The 6,314-nt window shown below is 39.7% G+C and overlaps 1 protein-coding gene across 1 annotated transcript in view; it reads left to right on the forward strand.

Annotated features, from left to right (window-relative positions):
- HORMAD2 (HORMA domain containing 2) overlaps positions 1-6,314 on the forward strand; it is a 131,796-nt gene that overhangs the window by 86,335 nt on the left and 39,147 nt on the right. The gene's annotated exons all lie outside the window — the stretch shown is intronic.

The raw sequence follows: 6,314 nt of genomic DNA on the forward strand, positions 1-6,314 counted from the left end.
TGAAGAACTACAGTTCTTAAGAAGGAAATATGAGAGGACTTCAAAAAGATGGAAGAGGGCAGCTCCATGGCACAGTGGTAATATGCTGCTCAAGAAGGTACATGTCACATGGTGACTGGGGTTCAAATCTCTTAACTGGTCAGCTTGAAACATTGGGCACAAGGTTGTGCACAATTGCCCAAGATCCAATGAGCAGGAGGACTGGAAAAGGGGATCCTGTGTGATCAGACCTGTAGAAGGTGTTCATATTCCTTTTTCTCACATGCATATGCATGTGGTCTGGCATGGATAAAGAAAAAACATTCTTGGAAAAGTGGAATTAAAGCATGACTTTATTTTGGTGCAAAACTCTTTTGAAATCCAGGCTTTTTAAAAATGTTTTTTAAGTTTTTGTTACACTCGCCAGAGAGAGACAGACAGGGACAGAGGGAAAGTGAGAAATCACCCCCCAAAGGGGATGGCCCCACTGCATTCCCTTCTTTTTCCATCTCCTCTTGGGATTTTGGGCATGCACACACACATGCATGGCATAATTTTCAAGTTGCCAGGTTCGGGAGCCAAACTACGCAGTTGGCCATGTAGGATCCAGTGCCTTAACCTCATGCCACCTGCTGGCCTCAGGCATAATTTTTTCATAGTGCTCATTTTCCATGAACTTTTGAAGACCACTTGCCTATTTTGTCAGATAAAATTGTCCATGAGTCCATGATTAGGAGACACAAAAAGATTCTCCAATATATTTCTTTTATTTCAGATGCCCATAAATTAAAAATACTTGTGGTTTACTTCCTTTCATTTTAAAGTAACATATTTAGGATTCAAAAATGTTCTAAGTGTATTCATACTCACTAGAAGTATAAATCAGTTATTGATTACTGGGGTAATTGGGTCGAGGGGAACTAGGAAAAAAAATGTTTACAGACAAACCCAAGTCAGAATGAAAACAAAATGATAGTCTACTCTTGGTTATGTGGAAAGAGAGAGGATTTGGAATTAGATCACTGAGGAAAGCCAGAGTCTGGTGGAGTTGGAACCTGTGGAGCCAAGCAGTTGGAGCTCAGAGCCCTTTACTTTCTTATTTTCATTAACAGAGACTTGGGGGTGGATACTTGCTAGCGCTCCATTGTGCCCTACGTAAACCACACCCTGTTGTCTGGATAAGGTTACTGTATGCCAACATTGTATTAAAAAGGTGCTGAGTCAGACCAAAAACATGTCAGACTGTTCAGCGGGAAGGAATGCTATAAAATCTTTTCAGGAATATTTTAAGATTGAAATGATACTCGCTTGAGATAGTTTGATACTTAAAGATAGATAGGTAACTGTACTAAGTAACTTCTCAAGGTTCCCTGTAGTTCTTAAACTCTGTTATGTTTAATCCACTGAGAAGTGGTCCTAGTTTTATGCTGTTAATATAAGTAATATAACCAAATGACAGTTTCCTCCATTTAAAAATGTTATTTTTTAGAATTATTATTAATTTTATTTATTATTATGTTTAAATTTACTGTAGGGCATGTGTGCTCACCAGAGAAAGGGAGAGAGGCAAATTGAGAAAGCAAGCTGCCAGGTCCAGGACTTCAACTGCGTTCAGCCATGTGGGAGTCCAGTGCCTAAACCACTACACCACCTGCTGGCCTCTCCTTTTTTAATTTTGAATTTTGCTGGAGGGCATGTGCACTCACTGAAGAGAGAGACATAGAAAGAAAGGGGTGGGGGGGGCAGCAGATGGCATAGTGGTTAAGTTGTTGGACTCCCACCTGGCTAACTGTGATTTGAGTCCCAGACTTGACTTGAAACTCATGCTGGGCGCGTGTGCATGCATGTCGAAGATCCCAGGAGGAAAATAGAGGAGAAGGGATTACAGTGTGGCCTTCCCCCCTGAGGGCTGATTTCTTATTTCTCCTCTCACTGTCTCCCCTCCACCCCCACCCCCTGCGAGTGCATGTTTCCTAAAGCAAAAAGAATTCCTCTTAAAAAAAAAGAAAGAGGGGGACCAGCAATTGGCATAATGGTTATGTTATTGGACTCCCATGTAGTTGATCACGGTTTGAGTCCCGGACCCAGTGGCTTAAACTCAAATGGGCGCGTGTGCGTGCGTGCGCAAGATCCCGAGAGGAGAATAGAGGAGCAGGGTTTGTGGTGTGGCCATCCCCCTAGGGGGGGATTTCTCGCTTTCTGTCTCTCTTTCTGTCTCTCTGTCTCTCTGTCTTTCTGGTGAGCTCACGTGCCCTATCGCAAAAAACCCTCCAAAAAAAGAAAAAAAAAAAGAGAAAAAGTGAGAAAGCACCTCATCGTGGGGAATAGTCACTCCACAATCCCCTCTCCTCCAGTTTTGTCTCCTTTTTGGATTTTGGACACACGCACAAACACATGCCTAGTATGTTTTTCAAGCTTTCAGGTCCAGGACTCAAACCACTCAGTTGGCCATGTGTGAGATCCAGCCACCTTAACCACCACATCACAAACTGGTTTCATTTTTAATTTTCACCATAAGCATGTTAGACATAAAAATGGCTTTAGATTTCGGAATACTATTCAGCCTTAAAAACAAGAAGACCCTGTCATTTGATAGAAAGTGGTTGAATGTGGAAGACTTATCGCTGAATGAAGCAAGGCAGGCTATGAAAGAAAGATATTATATATCTCTATTTAATGTATACTGCCTGCACTATATGGTAGAGACTGAAGGATTGGAGAGCAAATAAGCAGTGAAAATAGTTATTGATGCTAGAAGTGTGGAAGGAGGGTGGGAGAAGGGGAGAGTAGAGGGAAGGAAATCAGAGAGCGAAAAATAGAGGCAAGATGTGGGACACAGAAATGGTTTATTATCTATTGACGATAACATGTATAGTGTTCTCAGCTGGACTGATCTGAGATGTATTTCATGTTGGGTAAATTCTTTTTACAAGCCAAATGATGTATAGCAATCGAATGTTTAAAAATACTAAGAATTAAACACACACACACACACACACACACACACACACAACTTCACATTGGAAGCACGTGTATGTGTGCCCAAAGTCCTAAGAGGAGAATGGAGGGGAAGGGATTATGGCATGGTTATCCCCATCCTCTCTGAGGGGTGACTTCTCACTTTCTGTCTTTCTGGTGAGTGTATGTGCCCTGTAACAACAACAAAAAATTCTCTTTTAAAAAATTTCTTTCTCTTTCTGGTTTGCTTAGTGTTCTTTTTCTCATAGAAGTCTGTTAGAGGAACCAGCAGATGGTGTAATGGTTATGTTGTTGGCTCCCATGTAGTGGACCGCAAATCGAGTCCTGGACCTGGCAGCTTAAAACTCACACTGGGCGTGTGTGTGTGTGCATGCCCAAAATCCCAAAAGGAGAATGAAGGAGAAGGGACTGTGGCATGGTCATCCCCCCAGGGAGTGATTATTTGCTTTCTGTCTCTGTCTCTCTAGTGAGCACATATGCCCTATGGCAAAAATCTCTCAAAAAGGGGCCAGCAGATAGTGTAATGGTTACATCACTGGACTCCCACGACTGCTGTTCGACTCCTGGACCAGGTGGCTTAAAACTCACGCCAGGTATTTGTGCAGGCGTGCCCAAAATCCCAAGAGGAGAATGAGGGAAAAGGGCTTGCAGCCTGGCCATTTCCCCTGTGGGGTGATTTCTCACTTTCTATCTCTCTGTCTCTCTGTCTCTCTGGCAAGTGCATGTGCCCTATAGCAAAAATCTCTCTTAAAAAGAAACTCTCATAAAAAAAAAGTCTGCTGGATTTTATTTAATAATTTTTCTGGGCCTTTTGAGATGGTTATTTAATTTTTGCTTTTTATTCTTTTTATTTAATAATTTCTTATTTGCATTTAATTGTTGAGGCTGTCCAAAAACCCCACCACACACACGTGTTGTGTGATAAACTAAGGATATTACTGTATTTAACATCTTCAACAAATAACATTACATTATGTTTTGCATGTTCAATTTTCATTTTACTAGTTGTTGCTGTTTTTGTTTCTGAGATACACACACACAATTGACAATACCTTTTTATTAAAAAAAATATGTTATAGTATACCATTGCATAACCTATTCTTTGTTTACATGCATTTGTGTGTGTGTTAAACATTTTTCCCTGAGTCCCTCTTGTCCCCCACACTTTATTCCCTATTCAGTCTCTGGTATCTCCAGTTGCCCTCTCTACATCTGTGCCTTTGAATCTTTCAAATTCCTGCCATAGAATACAGACATTCAGTAGCTTTTTAGTCTTTTGATACACAACTGGCCCTCCACATTCATGGGTTCTGCATTTACAAATTCAACCAAGTGTGGATCAGAATATTTGATCAAAAAAAAAAAAAAAAGTCCAGAAAGTTCCAGAAAGCAAAATTTGGATTTGCCATGCACCTAATAGTAGTACACTGAATCCATGCCAACTAAATGATGTATAGGATCGTATTATCATATTACAATAATCTACAGGTGATTTAAAGTATACAGGAGGTTGTATATAGGTTATATGCTAATACTACACCATTTTATACAAGGGGTCTTCAAAAATTCACAAGAAAATACGTACTCTGGAAAAACTGCATTGATTTCAACTTTTTTTTTTCCACTGAAAGTTGTACTTTAATTTCATTTCCCCCATGGCTTTTGTAGTACTCTTATATAAGGAACTTGAGCATCTATAAATTTTGGTATCTGTATGGGGTGAGGAGGGTGGGGGTAACGGTACTAGAACCAGTTCCTCACAGATATTGAGGGACTACTGTGATGGATTATATTCATTGATTTTCAGATATTCCATTGCATTCCTGGGATAAATCCCAGTTGGTTACAGAGTATATAAGAACAGTCTTCAGAAGTTCATTGTCCAGCTGTGGACAATGCATAACTCTGTGAGGCAGGCCCACATGGGAAGGTTACTGCTTCCCAGAGACCTCCCTGAGTACCTTGGCACAGGTATGCTCATGATCAGGGCTGGAGCGGAGGATAATGCTGTCAAGACCCTGTCAGAGGTACTGTATCTTTCTTTCTCTCTGTCTCTCTCACTGATGGAATAAGTAAATAAACTTTAAAAAATAAAGTTCATGGAAAATGTGCATTATGGGACCAGCCAGTGGTGTGGTGGTTAAGGCAGCTGGGTCTCATGTGCCTATCACAGTTTAAGTCCTACACCCTGTAGCTTAAAAAATATACCTGGTGTGCGTGCATGCATACCCAAAATGCCAAAATAAGGGGAAAATGGAGAAAAAGGGATTATGGCATGACAATCCCTTATGGGTAGTACTTTCTCAATCTCTCTTTGTCCACTGAACACACATGCCTTTCTGGCAAATTTTTTTAAAATGTGCATTACGAAAATAATGCATACATTTCACTTTTTAAATCAAAATAAACTTGTACTTTAATTCAGTTTTTTTCATGAACTTTATGAAATTTCCTCATATATATTTTTTATATTGCTGGATTTGATCTGCTAGTAGTTTGTTGAGGATTTTCATATCCAGTGCATCAGAGATGCTAATCTGCAGTTCTCTTATGATGTCTTTGTCTGGTTTTAGCATAGGATAACACTGGCTTTATAAGATGAGTTGAAAAGTGTTTAGTCCACTTCTACTTTTTGCAAGAGTTTATGAAAAGTTGTTATTAATTCTTCTTGTTCTTCTTTTTAAAAAAAATATTGCCAGAGGGCACATGCACTTGCCAGAAAGAGACAGACAGAGGGGGAGAGGAAGGAGAAAACCCTCCCAATGGATATAGTCCCACCGTGATAGCTTCACCATTTCAGCATCTTGTTGGGGTGTTAGACATGCACACACTTGTGCCCAGCATGTTTCTCAAGCTCCCTGGGCCAGAATTTGAACTGAGTGGTTAGTCATGTGGGATCTGGCTCCCTTAAACACTATGCCCCAGAACCAGCCTTTCTCTTTTATTTCCTGTGTTTCATGTTTTTGTTGTTGTTGTTGTTGTTCCTCTGTTCCTCTTTTGTTGCTTTTCTTTATGTTAAGCTAGTGAAGGATTTGAATTTCTTTAATGATTTTTTTCACTATACTTTTTGAAATTTTATTTTAGTTGCTCTAGGGCTTATTATATACATCCTAACATAGCAGAATCAGCTTCAGATTTAAACTAATGACAGTTTAGTTACAGTGAGACATAGCAATGGTACTCTTACATAACTTTCTTTTCTTTTCTCTCTTGTTGTGGTATTATTGCTATACATACAACATTTATTAATGTTGTAAGACCAACAATCATCATTATACTTATTATTTTACCATTTCTTTACCCCAATACAACTTTGCTCCCACTTACCTTCTTTGTGCTGTTATTGGCAAAAAAAA

This window comes from Tupaia chinensis, unplaced genomic scaffold, assembly GCF_000334495.1.
Source record: "Tupaia chinensis unplaced genomic scaffold, TupChi_1.0 Scaffold000226_1, whole genome shotgun sequence".
Taxonomy (NCBI): domain Eukaryota; kingdom Metazoa; phylum Chordata; class Mammalia; order Scandentia; family Tupaiidae; genus Tupaia; species Tupaia belangeri.